Source organism: Rhinopithecus bieti, unplaced genomic scaffold (genome assembly GCF_001698545.2).
Source record: "Rhinopithecus bieti isolate Rb0 unplaced genomic scaffold, ASM169854v2 scaffold_5882, whole genome shotgun sequence".
Classification (NCBI taxonomy): domain Eukaryota; kingdom Metazoa; phylum Chordata; class Mammalia; order Primates; family Cercopithecidae; genus Rhinopithecus; species Rhinopithecus bieti.
Window position 1 is genome coordinate 236140 of NW_016805188.1, and position 20030 is coordinate 256169.

The 20030-nt window shown below is 36.2% G+C and overlaps 1 protein-coding gene across 3 annotated transcripts in view; it reads right to left on the reverse strand.

The window, feature by feature from the left end:
* MACC1 (MET transcriptional regulator MACC1) overlaps positions 1–20030 on the reverse strand; it is a 79561-nt gene that overhangs the window by 42995 nt on the left and 16536 nt on the right. Inside the window, exon 1 of one of the 3 annotated variants that reach the window (XM_017871547.1) lies at positions 10489–10542. The exons of the other annotated variants lie outside the window; for them this stretch is intronic. The gene's annotated coding sequence lies outside the window, so the exon portion shown is untranslated. Of the gene's footprint in view, positions 1–10488; positions 10543–20030 lie in introns of those variants that run through there. 3 annotated transcript variants of the gene reach the window in all.

Consider the following 20030-nt stretch of genomic DNA (forward strand, 5'->3'; position numbering starts at 1 on the left):
GCTGGGCATGGTGGCACGTGCCTGTAGTCCCAGCTACTCGGGAGGCTGAGGCAGTAGAATCACTTGAAACCAGGAAAAGGAGGTTGCAGTGAGCGGAGATCGCACCCTGGCACTTCAGCCCAGCCACAAAGCGAGACTCCATTTGAAAAAAAAAAAAAAAGGGAAAAGAAAAAAAAAAATAGGCTTAAATTAGCAAAGCATATAAATAGCAAAACTGAAATACGGTGCATAAAACTAGCAGTTTAACTGATCAGTAATTCCAAAGTGTGGCCAGGCACAGTGGCCACGCCTGTAATCTCAGCACTTTGGGAGAACAAGGTGCCCCCACTGATTCCTGATCAGTGATTCCTGATCACTTGAGGTCAGGAATTTGAGACCAGCCAGGTCAACATGGTGAAACCCCATCTCTACTAAAAATTTTTAAAAAGTAGCCGGGTGTGGTGGTGCGTGTCTGTAATCCCAGTTACTCAGGAGGCTGAGACAGAAAAATCACTTGAATACGGGAAGCAGAGGTTGCAATGAGGTGAGATTTCATGACTGCACTCCAACCTGGGTGACAAGATGAGACTGCATCTCAAATAACAATAATGATAATAATTCCAAAGTATGATTCATTAGGAAGGCAAATATAAATTGGCAAATGTTTATGAAATATGTGTAGAAAAAAAGAAAATCAAAACAAAATCAAAGGAACATAACTACAGATTCTAAGAACAATAAATGATTTTGAAAAAGCATAAGTGTAACTTTAAGCTAATAAATTTGAATGACTATACTACAAATTGTTCTAAGTATGTATGTGTGGTGTGTATGTGTGTGTGTATAATTAACACTTAGTTACAAAGTAAAAATTCTCAATGTACAAATAAAAGTGAAAGAAATAGGAATGCCAGCTAAAACTATGTTCTAAAAATGACCTGGACAATTTGATTCCATACCAGGTTCTAACAAAACTTTTAGTGATAAAAATCTTGCATTATATAAATAATACCTATTACAAAGAAAATGGAATCTTTGTAACAAGCATTATATGATAGAAAGGACAGTTACAGTATAAAATATTGTAGTGAAATCCCACTGAATATTAGATTAAATATTGTACATAAAATATTAACAAATAAAACTTATAAGTGTATTAAATGAATAATACATCTGACAAAGATAGGTTTCCCAGGAACAAATGACTGCTTAAGCATTTGATAATATATTCATGCAATCATTGTATTAATTTAATATGTAAAAACTATGATTATCTCAATGCATTCTAAAAAACCATTTGCTAGAATTCCATATTGAATATCATAAAAATATGCCAACAACCTAGAAATTGATGAAAATTTTTATCTGGTAAAGAGTATTTACCATAAACCTTTCTCTTATATCATAATTAATGATAAAATATTAAAACATTTGCATTTTAAAAGGTACAATATAATGAGATTCCATATTACTGTTAATTTCCTTCACAGTAACCAAAGGGTTTATAACCAATGCAATGAAACAACAAAAATAAATTAAAACATAGAACTTTCAAAAGGGAGAAAAATTATTATTTCTAGACTGTATGATGATACTCCTAACCAATTCAAGAGAATAACTGACAGATTGTTAGAACTAATGAGAAGTCTAGGAGGTCAAATAAAAGATAAATATTAAAAATTAGTGATAAATCAATTTGATAATGTGGACACAAAAGTGACTCCATCATGGCTGCTAACCCACCGTGTTGACTTCTGATTAACCCCAGTCCCATGAGTGCCTCCTGATTCCTATTTGTTGTTCTTGGTGTAAGAACATGTCAACCTTAATATTATTGCACAAATTACAGGATACGATGCACATCGCATTCTTGCCTATTCTGGAGAGTTGCCTTTAATTGTCTTGTTGGACCATATATACCCTTTCCTGCTGTATATAAGCCCTGGGCCTGGGAAGAAACAGTGCGAACAGTTGCCTGTCTTGCTACTGCCCAAGGCCATGCTTCTGTTTGTAAGTTCCCGCCGTAAAACACCCAATACTAACAACCTTGATTTGTCTTCCTCATTCTTTGGTTTCTGGGCTCCTTTGACACATGGGAGTCACTTTTCATATATGGCCCTTTCACAGAATAGACAATGTAATGAAAAAAATCCCATTAACAATAGCAGCAATATCTATAATACACAATATTTACAAAAACGAATGTGGAAATCTTATGTAAAAACAAATTAAACAGTAGAAAATTTCTTATTCTAGAAAGATATCAATCTTTCAAATTAAACATTTAAATATAACTTAATTGAATTTGACTAGTGGGGTAGCCTGAGTTCTAACATCACCCCTAGTGACTCTCAACCATATCAATCCCCTCCTGTGAATGTGGGTTGAGTCTGCTGTTATGATAAGATGCCTCATTCATGATTGTGTTGCATTATACAGCAAAATGAAATTTTTGTGGATGTACCCAACTTAATCAAGTAGGCCCTTTAAAAGCAGAATTTTCTCTAGCTCGTTGCAGAAGAGGAATTCAGAGATTAAAAGCATGAGAAGAATTTGACAAACCATTGCTGGGCTGAAGACTGAGGGATATGAGCAGCCTCTAAATGCTGAGAGTGGCCCCTGGTTGTAGTTGGCAAGAAAACAGGGACTTCAGTCCTACAGCTGCAAGAAACTAATTCTTTCCACTAACAAAAACAATCTTAGAAGCAGATTTTTCCTCGGAGCCTCCATAGGAGAATTCAGTTCAACTGGACACTTTGATTTTGGCCTTGTGATACCTTTAGCAGAGGGCCAAGCCTTATTGTGCCAGACTTCTGACTTGCAGAACTGTGAACTAATGGATGATTATTGCCTAAATCTCTAGGTTTAAATGGTAATTTGTTTTGTAGAAATGGAATCTAATGCAATGAGATGCTTTAACATTCATCAGAAGGAGAAATTCTCCACAACGTATTTTTCTTGCTTTCGCTTCTTTCCCTGTAATATCCTAATTCCGAGAGTTAGTCAAGTCAGGGTCCTTCAATACCTGATGCTAGCTTTTTTATTTTTTGAGGGAGAGTCTCACTCTGTTGCCCAGTTTGCAGTGCAGTGGCATGATCGCAGCTCACTAGAGCCTCCACCTCCCGGGTTCAAGAGATTCTCCTGCCTCAGCTTCCCAAGTAACTGGGATTACAGGTGCCCACCAACACGCCCAGCTAATTTTTGTATTTTTAGTAGAGATGGGGTTTCACCATGTTGGCCAGGCTGGTAGCAAACTCTTGAACACAGGTGATTCATCCACCTCAGACTCCCAAAGTGCTGGGATTACAGTCATGAGCCACCGCACCTGGCCCCTGATTCTAACTTTTAAGGATTATTCCTCACTTAGTTAGGTCCTTCTTGGCTTCCTTCATCTGTTTAGATTTTAAGTTCCAACACTGTAGGCATTTGCTCTCAACTCTCAAACACACTTAAAAAAAAAAAAAAAAGTTTCAATAGCTTTTGAAGTACAAGTGGTTTGTTTTTTTACATGGATGAATTATATAATGGTGAATTCCGAGATTTTAGTGCACCCATCACCCGAGCAGTGTCCCGAGACCACTTTTATTCAGTCATACTCATCTGAGAAACTCCAAGATTAACAACATCCAACTCATTACCTTTTGCTGAAATGGGTTGGATTTAAACATGAGCAGCAATCTCAACTGTGCCCAACAAAGACTACACCAAATCTTATATCCTTCCACCTAACTCACCCTCCCACTCTCTGAAACAATTTTCTCATATCTTCTACTCTTATTTCAAACTTGCAAAGCTCCTTTTTTCTTTCTCATTACCAAATAAACTCTTGGCTAACTACTTCACTAAAAAATAGAAGCAAGCAGTAAATAATTGTTATAAATTTTCAACCCATCTAATTAATTTCTTGCATTTATATCTGTATAATTATACTCATGCTATTTCTTGGATATTTGTTCAGGAGAATGATCCACAGAGGGAGAAAAATATAATTCAGCTCCTTGTATGATAGAAATGTTTACCTTTTGTCTGCTGAAATATTTTCACTGATTAAACAACACTCTTTACTCTTAACTAGAAAAATTTTTCTTTGTGTAGGAGCACTGTTTTCTATCAATATTGGTAAAACATTGGAAAGAAATGACATAACTTTTCCCAAGGAAAAGTTATTCAAAAGGAAACAGGAAGAAATGTCTTTTATAATATTTCATATTATTTCTTATTTTCTTTAAAGATATATTATAATTGATTTTATAATAAAGGCATGCAATTTAAACATTATTATACTAAGTCTTAGAGACAAGAACATCCTCAAATTGGACTTACTTCAGGTCAAAGATTCTTTGATTATGATTCACAGAGAACTTTTCCTCTTTAATCGTGAGGGTAGAACACATGCCATTACTTTTCAATCTCCTGGTAAGATTGTGAAGAATAAATAGTATCAGTTCTCTCTAAGAGGTAGAAAAACTAAGCCTGAATTCCTCCAAAAATTGTTACTTGTTATTTGAACAGAGGCTTACACTTTGCTATCATAAGAACTCATAAGAAAGATTGCTCTCTCAAATTCTATCAATATCCCAGCCATTTCTCCTTTGGAAGCCTTTAAAAGAATATTTGAGATATTTATTCTTGCAAAATCTATATTCTGGTATTCAAACAATATCAAAAATTGGCATTACAATTACCTAAACCAAGGAGGCATCAACTGAATGAAATTGATATGTAATCATAGAAAAGAACAAGAAATAAGGAAAACTCTTGGGATTGGGTTGGACACCCAAGCTAAAAATGAGATGATGCTTACAAAGTTTATTCAAAAAAAAAAAAAGACAAATATTTTATTTAAACAGATTTTAATTTATAAAGAAATATGAAAAAGAAAATTTTCTGCTGTTTTATAAAGGGAGGAGGATAAAATAGAGAACGAAGTGAAATAAATTACTTTTAATATTTTAAAATCATTACCAATAAGATAAGATATGAGAAAATAAAGAAATTGAAAACATAAGAAATCTGGCAAAAGTAAGGAAAAGACTGTCCAACGTACGTTAACTTGAATCTTCAGAAACTTATAATAACTAGCAATTACTGGGCATGTTCTCTGCAGTCAGGCTTCTAAACGCATGGCACCCGTTATCAACTCTAACCCTCACAGTAATACTGTGCAATAGGTAAAAGTATTGTCCACATTTTGCAGTTGGGGGGACTGAGATACATAGAGATTAATTAACTTACCCAACATCATCCCAGTAGGAAGTAAAGAAGACAGGAAAAAAATCACAAGATTCTTGCCCCAGAGTCCACGTTCTCAATGATTACAGTTTTGACTACACACAAAGTCACATATGGCGAATGTCCTTGGACCCTATTATGGAAAGCTTTGAGTAGCTCTTCTGAAAGAATAACTACAGAATTACCACCTAACGGACAGAGCTACTATTACATTTCCAATAGAGTTCCAGTTCAGTAAAGCCTAGCTTCTTGGCTGCACAAGTTGTTTTTCTTCCTTACTCCCTCCTGTTACCGTTCCATAAACCTCCTGTAATCTAAAATCATATTTGATTGTTATGAGGTAAAAGGGACCTGCTAACTGGGACACTTTCCAGGTTTTCTAATATAAGTAATATGAGGTGTTTACAACCAACAACATTCTAAACAGGATTGGATACTTTCAGCAGAAAAATTGGTCCAATACTATATTTACTAACTATACTAAGTAATTAAAAATTACAGTATTGTTATAATCACCAAAACAATAATAAGGCTGTGTGAATTTATGGTTTTGGTCATAATAGGGCAGCATAAAAAATGTAGCATAATATTGAAAAGGTAAAATAATAAAATAAACGAGAGTCAAACATACTAAAAATGGAAAATTAGTCTATTATAGTTAAATCCATTGGAAGAATTATTAAAATACTATGTGGAAACTGTGACAATTTCTATAAATAACAACAATGTCTAAGGAATTAGTTTGAGAAAACTGAATTAGTCTGTTTGAAAAAAAGGAAGAATGAACTTATAAAGGTTCCTTAGGGAATATAAATAACACTTTTTAAAAACCTATATATAAAGATGTTAATCTCTACTCAATGTTAATACCCAAATTAGTATAAATATCCTGTAATGTAGACAAAATTAATTATAAAACATTCCTTCATTGGAATATTACACAGTCATTAAAATTAATCTTGATGAAAGTATTTAACAGCATAACACATGCTTAGGAGAGTATAGTAAGAAGAAATAACTTAAGACATGGTACAAAACAAAATACATAGAATAATTACTATCATGTTTTATAAAATCAGATGAAAAGAAACAAGACTGAAATGACAAAGAAAGTCCCTGACTTACAATGGTTCAACTCAAAATTTTTTGAATTTACAGTGGACTCATTGGGATGTAACCCACTGATAAGTGAAGAAGCACCTGCATTCAAAATTATTGCCAGTACATGTAAACACATGTAAATGGGAAGATCATACTAATTTTGTTTAACTTTTCTATATTTTCTAATTTTTAATGACCACACATTATTTTATATTAAGATATTATTTTACATAGAGAGGACAATAGTAATAAAATCGTAACTAGTTTTAATTAAAGAGGGATAGGAATACATTTAATGAAAACAGAGTGAAGAGGAAACCACAACAGGAACAAAAAAAGATTCTTAAAATTGAGGTAAACTCTAACATGAATTAATATTTCATGGCAATCCTTTGATTCTAACAATCCTTTCACTGTACAGGACCAGCAACCTATCAATCTGACAACCCTCTTTTCCTTTGCCTGCCTTTCCCACAAGCCTTCTCCCTCTTTCCACAACTTAAACTCCAAGGACAGTCAGAAAGACCTTGGTGCATGCCCCTTTACTCCCTAAACGCTCTATTAGTTTCTTTGATAGTGGAACTGCAGTAACACCATGGTGAAATTGAACACTCTGCCCAATTATTGTAACCCAGAAGCTTCTGGGAACTGAAGGAAAGCACACAATCCTACTGATCACGATTTGCTTTCAATTGGGGTTGCTAACTCCAGCTGGGCTCTTCATCCTGCCAGACAATGCAACTTTATGTTTCTGGCACATACACCTCCCTCTCCTTTCTTGTGGAATCTCCAACACCCTTCTCTGTTGTCATGTGCCCCTGATGACTTCGCTTCATATTTTAGTTAAGAGGAAAAAACTATCAGAGAGAATGAATTAGTCCATTCTCACTCTGCTATAAAGAACTGCCTGAGACTGGGTAATTTGTAAAAGAAAGAGGTTTAATTGACTCACAGTTCTGCGCGGCTGGGGAGGCCTTGGGAAACTTACAATCATGGTGGAAGGGGAAGCAAAGACATCTTTCACATGATGGCAGGAAGGAGAAGTGCCGAGCAAAAAGGGGAAAAGCCCCTTATAAAACCACAAGATCTCCTGACAACTCACTCACTATCCCAAGAAGAGCACAGGAAAAACCACTCCCATGATTCAATTATCTCCACCTGGTTCCACCCTTGACACGTGAGGATTATTCCAATTCAAGGTGAGATTTGGGTGGGGACACAGAGCCAAACTATATCAGAGAGCTTCAACCTGTTTCTACCAAAACATTCTTTCGACTTCCTGTATTGGAACCCCTTTGCTTGGATTTCTTTCTCATTACTGTGGGTGAGCTGCTCATGCTATCAGCCAAGTCTCACCTCTCAAGAGGACTAGCATGTCCATTCCTGCTCCTCGACTCAAGGAAGTTGTAAAAACTCTCTTCCATCTCTCTAGCATTACAAGCGTATTTTCCTCTATTGCACCTTTTCTATAAGCATAAAACATAATGATGCTTTTTATATCTTTAAAAAAGGTCAAATAAACCTGTCTTGACCTTTCCTCCTTTCTTCCTTCTCCAGTTCCCACCCCTACCCTTTACAGCAAAAACAGGCACACACACAAAGTACTTTCTCTCTTTATCCACAAATATTTTTCTTCTCTCTCTCTAACACCTTCTATTGATTTTCACCCATTCTCCACTCCACCAAAAGTGCTTTTATCAAGGTCACCTGTGACCTTCTGTTGCCACAGTGTCTAGTAAACTCTCATTCCTCAACATGCTTGACCTATCGTCATGCGAGACAGCTTATCACCGTCTCCTCCTTAAAACAGTCAGATTACATTACTTGGGTCGTCACATCACTTGTCTGTTCAAAATCTTGTAATAGCTTCCTTTCTCAATCAAGCAAAAGCTAAGGTTAAATACCCTATATAGCTTTATTCTTTACCATCTGGCCTTGTTTCTTGTGTGAATTCATCTGAGGTCATCTCATGTGACTCTAGTCACACTGGCCTTACTTTTTGTTCCTTGAACATACCAGGCATGTTCTTGCCTTAGGGCCTTTATACTTGCTATCTTCTCTGCCAAAAACACTCTTTCCTCTGGTATGTATGGTGACTTCCTCATCATATTTAGGTATTTGCTAAAATATTGCTTTACTTATGAGGACTTTCCTGGCCTTCTTATATTTTTTTAAAAAATATACATTTCCCATTGCGCTTCTCTGCTTTCTTTTTCTTCATGTTACTCACAAAATATAATATGCTATATGTTTGACTAATTTATTTTATGCCCTATCTCATCATACTAGAATGCAAGCACCAAAAGAGTGAGAGTTTTTTTATTTATCTGTTTTGTTCACTCTTGTATCCCTAGAGTTTAGAACAGTTTCTAGCACGTAGTAGGTGCTCAAAAAATAATTGTGGAGTGACTGTTGCATAAATTTCATTTCCCCTTGAAAACTGAGAAAGAAACAAATTACATTTATAGAAAAAAAGTCATTGCAGCAGATCAATGGAGGTTTGTAAAGATTTTCTAGGTGATTTCCAAATCTAGTTCAAATGTGATATATACATAGTTTGCCTGAATGGCTTTCTTGAAAGAAGTGCCAACAACAGTGTGAAAGCTCTGGAAAGCACAACTAAGAAGTAACATATTTAAATTCCACCATCTCTTAGTTCTAGGCCAGAGTAGGAGCGGGACAAAAAATGGGGAAAAGAGACAGACACACACACACACACACACACACACACACACACACACACACATACACAGAGAGAGAGAAAAAGAGAGAGTAGAAGAGAGACTTAGCTCAGTCTTCTGTAAAAAAGCACCTTAAACTGAGAGGCTTAAACATTTTTTCTCAGCATTTTGGAAGAAGATCAGGGTGTCAGGTGGGTGAGGTTCTTGGTGAGGGCCCTCTTCCTTGTTTACAGATTGTTGTCTACTTGCTATGTTTTCATATAGCGGAAAACTCTGTGTCCTCTTCTTATAAGGACACTAATCCTATTCATGAGGGCCCCACCTTCATGACCTCATCACTTCTCAAAGGCTTCACCTCCTAATTCTGTCACAATGGAATTAAGGATTCAACATTTTGGATAGACATAAACATTCTGTCCACAATGGAAAAGTATCCAATGAAGTACATGAGACTCTGATTTCTATTTTTCTTTACTCCAATCGCTGTGACCTTACCTATTACCTTTGTGATAGTCACTAATGCCATTTCTATCTGCTGAATATCAAAGTTAATTGCAATCATGGCAAAATAAATGTTTAATTTTGAACAGTTTTCCTTTTAGCTTCCTTTTTTCAAGACATTTTGATCCTAATCATTTATTGTTTAGCATTTGTATATCTAATAACCACAAATTAAATAATAAATTGTTATTGAATCTTGACATTAAAGAAAAACTTTCTTTTAATATAAATTTAGTGGAACTGGCAAATGACTATATGAGCTAAGGCATAGCAAATAAACATTTCTCTTTGAGGATTCTTGTTCAAAACAGAATTAGCACTGGCTTTTTCAGTTCCCACAGCCTGCAGAGGTAATCCTAAAGCATAAAAGTTCTGGAGCAGTTCATGGCTTTAAAATGGCAACAAAGCCAAAATTGGTTAGTTTTGTCAAACCAAAAAAAAAAAAAAAAAGGAAAGGTTTTCATCACAAGCTCTTTTCCTAATAATAGCCCACTTTTTTCATTTTCCAAAGCCTGCCTGTGAACTGTTAATGACAGAATAATCAGTGGACATATTCCTGTGACTTCAGCTGTTATAAAATGCAACTTGACATTGAAAAGAAACATAAGTATCACTCCCAAGAATGTTTGCTTTCTGTTTTGTAAAAATACAATCTTTCTTTGTGAAACACAGTTGTTACTATGTACACAGAACATATAAACAAGGGAAGATATTAAAAACACAGAAACAAAGCACCAATATTTTATAAATGGCTTGCTGATATAATCACCATTCTGTCACACGATTTGCACTAATCTAAGCATTTTTTCTTAGTGGACATTCTACTCATATCTGCAAAACACTAGCAGTAACATAGCACCTACTCTATCACTCTGAGTCCAGTAAGGAAAGCAGAATCCACATGAGGCATTTCAAGCAGAGGGGACTATTTACAAAATGTTTAGAAGGCTGAAAGAGCAAACAGCAGAATGTGAAATAACCCAGCTATTAATACCTGCAGGAAGCAGTTACTATCCCCAGGGCCAGAGAAACAGCAGGGAAGAGGAGGTTGTAGAACCCATGAGCCCACTTGTACTTCTGAAGTGTCTCAGGAGGTCCTGGAAACACAGGAGGGGATATCCATGTTAGTTTGGGGAGCATGGATGGGTGCCAGGCAATAAGTGCTTGGATAGCTGGGATGAAGTGTGTTTTGCAGCAGTCTGGAAATGCAACCTGGCCCTATGTAGCTGGCATTGCAACTGATGATGAGGTGCTGCTCTGTAGGAGTTGGTGCTATCAATGGGTCTCTGCTTACAGGTGCTGGTATAGCCAAGGGGAGTGCCACTGGACAGGGGCTGGAACCAGGGAACAGACGCACTATGGGCTCTGAAATTGCCGGAGGATGCAGGCATCATAGCTTCATATTGTTGTGGAAGGAGGCCCAGGACCTCTCACTGGCAAGATCTAACTAACATACAGCTGGCAATAAAAACTTGGAAAGGTAATCTGTGAGGTATCAGAAACCTACAACACATAAAAGAAGAACACAGGACAGAAATCGACACTGAAGGCAAGGAGGTAAGTGTCTTGCACATCTACTGTCTTCAATGCCAGTTTTTCTGTAGTATTTATTTAGGATCACTGTGCCTAAAGTTGCTAATGGAAAATTGATATCTGTTTTTTTATCATCTTACTAAAGGAACAGAATAATAAATGAATACATAAATAATATGATGAAGGATGAGGATATAAAACTATAATATGTAATATTTTAATAGAACTCTAAGTGACTTTAAGTCTACTATTAAAGAAATTCTGATTTTTCAATGTTAAGGAAAGTACATTTAGTAGATTTATGCAAGTTATAAAATAATATCTTTTCTTATTTTCATGAAGACATGTTAATATTCTACTTACATCTTTATTATTCTTTCAAATTCCAGTATAGGATATTATTGAGCAGGTAAACAGGGAAAAGAAGAAAACAATTAGGGAAAAATATCACCCTGTGGTTAATGATAGCCTCTAATTCTTTGCTGTTCTCATTGAAATTGCCCTTGAATCTAGACCGGCCCCATAGTGATTCACAGATTTCAATATCTAGAACAATTGCCCTGAGATCATCGTGCTGGAGAGACCATATAAAGGAGCTCTGCTTATCAGTCCCAGCTAAGCCCTGACTTCTAGTCATCCCCTCCCAAGTGCCAGACATGAATGGGTAGCCATCTTGAACTTTCCAACCACTCCATCTACAGGCTAAGAACTACAGTCTATATTAGGCCAAGTAGAAGAATCACCCAGACAATCCCTAACTAGATCTCTTAGCCACCAAATTGTGAAATATAATACGACCACTGTTTTGAGACATTTAGTTTTGGAGTAGTTTGCTATGTAGCAATAGATATTGAAACACAGCCTTTTTAACAATCAAAGAAATGCACACTAAAGCAAATTATTCACGTTAAATGTAACCAGATTAAATTGTGCTACACTTGTTGAACATAATTAAATCAGAAAACCCAGTACTCATGAAGATTCAGGATGAAGTACTCATCCCGTACTGATGAAATTGAAAAGTATTACAGAATTTGAGGGAATGTCTTTGACAATATGAATCTGACACAAGCTGATCTTATGGCTCCTCACTGTGATGAGTCCCTTCAAGGTGGAAAGTTCCCTAGCAATTTATGTTTATAATTTCATATTAGTTTTCTTAAGATGCCCCTGCTGCCAAATGATATAAACTTTAGGCCCCACAAAATAGAATCTGTCCCCAGAGGGTATACATTAGTATCATAAAACTCTTCTGGCCCTTCTCAGTAATCAGTATTTTCTCCAAGAAAATAAGAAGAAGGGGGACAGCTATGTTTATAAAACTCTTTATCAGAGCATCATGTATAACAGAAAAATAAACTGAAAATAACCTAAATGTTTGGTAATGAATGAATAATTAAATAAATTATAAGCTATCAACTTACGGGGTGATGTCATCTTTATAAAAAGTGGTTACAAAGTTTCGAACAACATGAGAAATTGTTTATAATATGACTAAGTGCAAAAGCTACTCTTGAAAGTTTATATAAACTGTGATTACAAGTATAAAAATGTGTATATTACAGATAAAACTTGGAAGGAAATTTGAAGAAGTGAAAACAATTATGTTGAGGTGACGGTCATGAGATACAAGTTTGCTCTTAGTTTTTGTTTTTCAATTCTCATTTCTCATTTAAGTTGCATCCCATTATAGACAATGGTAAGTGATGTAAGCTCTTTCAGAAATCAGCCTCTGTGGTTTATAAGAGATACCCTGTCAAAGCTGTAGCTAAACTAAGGGAATGACTGAATGCCCAAAGCTCGGGAAGGCAGGCCTGGTTGTGGAGGGTCACTTCCCACTTTGTAAAATGTGGAAAAATAAACATGTCATTAGGAAGGTAAACTCAGACTCTTGGGGAAGTTTGGCCTCTTTCTATTTTTTTTTTTTTTTTTTTTTTTTTTTTTTTTTTTTTTTTTTTTTGATTGTTGCATGAATGGCAAAATAAAACCCTTAGGAGCCAGAAAGCAAAGAGCTGACAGCACTGTTCTCCAACCCCATCTCTGCCATCTTTATGCTCCCCCACCCACACACACACCTTTAAGAAGAGTGTATAAAGAAAACATTCGCTATTTTAATAATTTTGTAGATACGCTAGAAAGGTAGAACAGAAATAGCAAGCTCTGGAATCTAGGTAAGGTTTGTGGCCAGCCATTCTCTCATCTGTGCTGACTTCTCACTTGCTGGGAGCCTCCATATCTCCATCTGCAAAATGAGGGGTTTTTCATCACAGAACTACCAACATCCTATCTTGTCACTGTTATCTGATTCAGTTGTCAAATACGATGGAGTCCATTTGAAAAGCAGAGAATTTGGGAAGCCACGCTGCTCTGAAGGGTTTTTGCCTCATTTTTTATATCCTAATTTTATATTATAGAATCTTGGATAATAAAATTTTAAGCAATACAAAGAAAAGAATTAAAAAGAAAGCCAGGTTCTGACACAGAGATCAGTGATGTCAGAAGGCAGGGAGCCCAGCTTGTCTTCACTCCAAACATAGAAAACATGATCACAAAGGAGTATTCCCCCGATGTGTTTGTTCTTTCTAGTTTTCATTAGAAAGAAACACACGAAGAGGCATTTTAATCTTCCCCCATGGCAAACATGTGAAGAGCCTCACTTAAGGAGGCTTCGCTCCTTTCGTGGTACCCTTAAAAGCTTACATCTGACTCACTCAGCTGCTGGCTCTACCTCAACCTCTTGGCCCATCCATTCGAGATCCAGTGAAAAGCTATTAAGCAAATCCATCTCAGGAATTTTACATTCATGCAAAACGTCATTTTGCTGTCTTCTTGCAACAATAAGGAAAGGTTGTCTTTCAACTATGTCTTGGTAATGAGAATTTAAAATTGTCTACCATGTAGTTTCCATTAGAAGCCATCTTGATACTAAAAGAGGATATGATAGCCATTCACAACTCACAGCTCTCCTAGTTTTATACCTAAATCAATTGCAATCAGCAGGCAGTTTTAAAAATAGAGCATGTTACTTCAACCTCCTAACAAAATTGCCTTTACAGAATGATGGCTTAACACGACTTCCTTGATTTTTTACCTGTCATAAAGATGAGATGTGGAATTTGCCTATATTTTTAGTAAACCTCTAATAAGAAAAAACTTGCCCACTGTGTCACGCATTTTCTTTCACATAAAGCCATGTAGAAAAAATCATTCTCAAAATTTGGGGACAGGAATTTTTTTTTACTCCTAATCTTAACATTTTCTCTTATTAAAAAAAAAAAAAAAAACTAGTATCCCCTTATGCTTTAAGTTTTACCTTGACTATCAGGGAAACGCGGTCTGGGTTTTGTGTGCAGTAAGTTCTCATATCTCTGATTTTTCTTGTTTGTTTGTTTAATATAATTATACTCCTCTTCCAACCCACCATACCTTGCTATTATTGCATGAGGTTGTTAACTTTAAAAACTACAGGATTTATGAGCTTAGAAAGGAGACCTTATTTCTCATAAAAGATTATAGCCTTCAAGGTGGCCATTCCACAGGCTGAAAAGCATAGCATCCGACAAAGACCAGAGACGGCTACTTCAAAGGAGTAGGGTTTAGATGGAAATTTAAGTTTAATAAATTGAAGTAACATATGTATTCACAGTCTATAGGAGGAGCTGTGAATATTCATGAAGGGGGTCCTGACACATGCGTATTGAGCAAATATGCGTATGCATGACCCATGTTTACCTTGGGGTAGAGATAACATTTAAATGTACTACAATTAGACCTTTTTAGGACACAAAGGCACACAAGTGTGCAATCTATGGTTGGTGGTTTTATCAGGAGAATGTTATTGAAATCAAAGCTGTAGGTATGGCTTGTGGGAGGGGGATCAGTTAGCTTCTGTGAGCTGGATGTGTTGTCATTCTTTTAATATTGCTTATCTCGAGGCCAATGCTTGTTTAGCTGCTAGAAAAAAAAGAAAAACCTTGTTGCAGCTAGAACATAGTTTATTCCTGAAGTGTAGGGGTGTGTGACAACCTTGCCTGGCATGGTTTTAGGTCCTGTTTATAATTAGGTATTTTATTGTCATCAAGAGTCCATTCTGTCAGTCTTGTAATCTCTATTTTAACATTAATACTGGTCAGTTGTTGTGTCTAAACCGCAAAAGGATGGGGTATAACAAAGCGTGTCTGACCTCCTGTCTCATCATGGTTGGGAACTCAGTTTTCAAGACTTCTCTGGGGTCCCTTTGGCCAAATAAGGGTTTGTTCAATCTGTGGGAGGTTTAGGATTTTATCTTTAGTTTCCAAGACTTAGTTTTTATTGGTAATAATTTTCACTTTTATTGATTATGTACTTTTGTATTTAGATACATTAAGTCACATTGGAGAAAGATAGTGTATAAATATATAACAATGTATATATGTGTATGCATGCATGTGTGTATGTGCTCTACATAATATATATTACAATTAATTATCATAGTAAAACATCTTTAGAATTAAAAAGAGCTTAGCAATCATTTAATTAAATGGTTCCAAACATATATCTATCATGCATGGAAAACCAATTTTCTCAAATGAAATGTGGCCCAAAACTTAAAAAAAAAAAAAGAGGTTGAAAAATAAATAAAGCAAAGTTCCTTTGACTTAAAGGTAGGAGGATAAAAGCCCACAAACTTCACCTTGTAGCCACTCACTTTCACTGCAGCAGAGCATTCTGAAGTCACCCCACAAAACCCCTAATTTTCTATGATACACATTTGACTATTACCAGTCAATTTTAGTCACTGTCTTTGTAAGTATGAAAAATGATGTATGATGAAGTTGCAAATGATCTATAAACATTTACCCAGTGAGTGACCAGGTCACCCCACCAGAACTCAAATTCCCCGATTTCTAGAAGTTTATTTTTGTCCAACTAGAAAAGTCCATCCCAGTATTGGCTGAAAATTAAAATTCTGGTCTTTGGAAAGAGTTGGGCTATTTGGAATTTATGAAAAAAACTAAAGAGAGTCTAAGATTTTCCTAAACTCAACAAGTCAGTTAATATTGTCTCTCAGGCCCAGCACTGCTACTTCCCCTCCTCCCAGGCCTATGTGCAGCAAAGGCCTGCCCTCCCATCTTTTCAGATTTGCTTTCAACTGCTGCTGTGTTTGTCTATTCCCTTGGAATCTCTATTGGATCTCAATTTGTTGACCCCTTCTGAGTAAAGAATCACATGGCCTTGTGTTTTTTGTATGTTAAATATACTTAGCCAAGATAACAATTTTGTGGAATCTTAGTGACTATTTGTTTTTCTTTCTCGAGCATTTTTACAAGTTGGCCTGACTTTAGTTTTTAACACTATGGATATCAAGATCTCTTGTCCATTTAGTAAAGCCTGAACATGTTCTTGTATGCCTACTCTCAATAAACTTGGACTGAATTAACCTGAGAGTGTGGCTTGTTTTGCAAACCCCTCCAGACAAAAACTGAGTAAAATGTACTTGCATGATGAACAAAGATTTCAGATAAACTCTGGATAGATCATGGAAAGTTTAAGAAGTCCTATTTGAGCTTCAAATTTCGAAGTCATGATTTATAAACTCAATTTCAGGTGAAACAGAAAAGTTTCAATCACATATTTATCATGACTTAGTATCATGACTTAGTATCATGGCTTTTAGGAGAAATGTTTCCAAATCTACCATGCATTATTTTTATTTTTTATATTATGAAGGCTTATGTTGTTCACTAGAAAATAGGCTATTTCATTTATAGAAATATTTCATGTAATAAAAACCATTTCAACATAAACAATTTCAATGATCGTAAGAGGAAAATAGCACCCTCTGGTGGTGAAACCCTTAAACAGCAAAGGCCTGGGGGCAGAATGCCTGCAGTTACCACAGTGGCTAATCCAGGTGTAAAGGGAATGACAGGAGGGTCTGATGCTTGGGTATTGGCAAGAAATCTCAAGAAGACCATATCATCTGGAGATCCCTGAGGGCATGTGATATGTGGGTATGGAGGAGAGTAGTGGAAAGAGAAGCAAACCATTGCCAGAGAGATATTGATCAAAGCAATGTTTTATCCCCTTTCGTGGGAGCTGGGAAAACCAGGCACTAATTAAACTAGTGCCTAAGTAAAGTCCCCAGGGGCTTTTCTGAACCAGGATTAGGCATCAGATCCAAAGACAGCATGGGAGATCATAGAGGGATAAAGAGCCAAGCATATCATGCTAGTTCAGGATATAAACAATGAACAGAACAGGACTGCCAAAAACTAGAGTTTAATGGATGTTGGTCTCCTAGTGGGCAAGAGAAGATGAAAGGGGATCAACTGGCCAATATAAACATTTAAGGCTTACCAGACAAGTAAACATTTTGTCTAGGCTCCACCCTTTGATTATTCAATTGTGTCTTGATAAGCTCCTGGTCTGCCCCTGGTCCAAGCCTCCGTTCTGGAGTTCTCCTTTCAAATCTCAGCCTAACCTATAATTTCTTCTGCCACTTTCTAACAAGGCAAGATTTTTACAGGGTTATCAATTTCTAAGCCAAAATTACTTGTATATTATCTAATTAATTCAATATAAAGAATAAATCCCATGTACCCCGAAGAGACTTCATGTAGAACAATTCCTTCAAATCAGAGACAGCATAGGACTAAAAATAATAATAGTAACTTGATTTGGCAAAACAATGAAGACTCAATGAAAAAGAAAGATTCACCGAGGATCCCTAACAAATCTTTTATGCACAGAAGAGTGGTGCTGAGACTGTGCAGAGAGAAAGGCTTGCCTAAATTAAGGTTATAAAATACTTCTCAAAATGTAAAGGTCTATATAAATACAATATTTTATGTGAATATATTATTCAGTTGCCAGTATGTAGAGAGAATGGCAATAATAGTAATTTGAATTTATGGAGGGGCTATCATCTTAGACACTTGTGCTTTTGAAAGCCAGCTTGTTAATCCTCAGGACTATCTCAGGAGAAAAGTAGCCAAGATTATTAGCTCCATTTGCAGATAAGAAATTGAGACAGATGCAGATTATGTGGTTCATACAAGACTTGCACAAGAAATCTGTGAGAAGGAAAAATTATTAGCTACTAAGGTAGAAATGTGATCCACAGATAAACAGTTGGCAAAGTTTGATCTTCCCCTGTTCATACTCATGGAAAAAGTAAGCACTGTCCCAGCCAAAGCTATCTAAAGAAATATTATGTATATTACATGCAGAAGGGACCCGGTGTGTGTGATAGTACTGGAGGCTTCAGTTCAACCCAGAAGACAGCAGTGAAGTGCTCAGCTTGCCTTGATTGGCAGAATGGATGCCTTGGCAACCACTGGCCTGAAACCAACCTGCCCTCTCCAACACCACTATCCTCCACCCACACCCTTGTCACATAATCATCAGGAAGCCATGCTCTGAAATAAGGATGAAATGACAGAATAAGTAAGTCTTCAAATGAAATAGGAAGCACACTGAGACAGCAGAGCACTTATTAACATGAAATTAGAAACCAAAGTGATTGAGGAGGACCTCATAGAGGTGAGTCAAAGAGTACAGAGTCATTCAAAAATGTTGATGAAGAAATTCACTTTAAATCTTTACCCTTTTCTTGTTCTTAAAGTAAAAAAAAACAAAACAAAACTTATTTTTAAAGTAAAAACAGATATCTTAAAAATAAATTTAAACAGTAAAATTAAGTGTTCTATAAAATGAATCAGTCAGAAAGTAGTGAGTTATACATGCTTTTGTAAAGGAAAACGACCTTGCAAACCAAGTTTTAAAGCTCAAATGAATTAGCCAAGTCCTATACAGTTATTAACAAGATAAAGAATAAAGATAAACAAGTGGCTATACCATTATGTGTGTATGTGTATGTATATGTGTATATGTATATATATACACCACGATGTGTGTGTGTGTATATATATATATATATACCCCATAATGTGTGTGTATAGACACACACACACACTCATTGAAAAGATTACTAGAAATGAACAGTTATAAAGAGATAACAGTTATATCCCTCATTAACAAACACTATTAAGTTATATTTCAAATTACTAATAAATACCAAAGAAAACAAACAATGACTTCCAAGGAAAAAAGAGGTTACTGAGAGATCTTTAGTATCAGTATTTCCAACCAACTTACTGGTCATAACGACAAATCCTGGAAGAGAAAGTAAGTTGTTGTCAAAATGTAACAGGCAAGAGTGCGTAGGTCAGTCACAGGAAATTCTTAGTTTAGGAAACTGCCAAACTCATCACAAGACATGAGAGATGGGGTGATGTAATTACCTAAGAAAAGGGATGAAGTAATGCACTCAACCATCAGCACCTGATTTCTTTTTGCTTGAGCCAGAAGAAATCTTTCCACTGATGCCCAATCAGGTACCTGAGATATCCCCCACGACCCCAGCTAGAAACATGGGTGCTATCTAATCCTGGAAGTTTCTAAGACCATTCAATATTTTCATGCCTATTCTCTGCTTGCAGGCAGGGTGGATATCCAATAAGAACACCTGAGTACCATCTACTGTCCAGCATCCATTCTGACAGTTCAGGTATCCATGCCATACTCATTGCTGAATATTTTTAATATCATTCTACATTCAGGAAAGTATCAACCTAAGTCTACCATGGAAGTGTTCATCTCCCTGTTAAAAACTTCCAAGATTTGCATTTCTCTGATGGTGAGTGATGATGAGCATCTCACACCAGTTAGAATGGCAATCATTAAGAAGTCAGGAAACAACAGGTGTTGGAGAGGATGTGGAGAAATAGGAACACTTTTACACTGTTGGTGGGATTGTAAACTAGTTCAACCATTATGGAAAACAGTATGGCAATTCCTCAAGGATCTAGAACTAGATGTACCATATGACCCAGCCATCCCACTACTGGGTATATACCCAAAGGATTATAAATTATTCTACTACAAAGACACATGCACACGTATGTTTATTGCGGCACTATTCACAATAGCAAAGACTTGGAATCAACCCAAATGTCCATG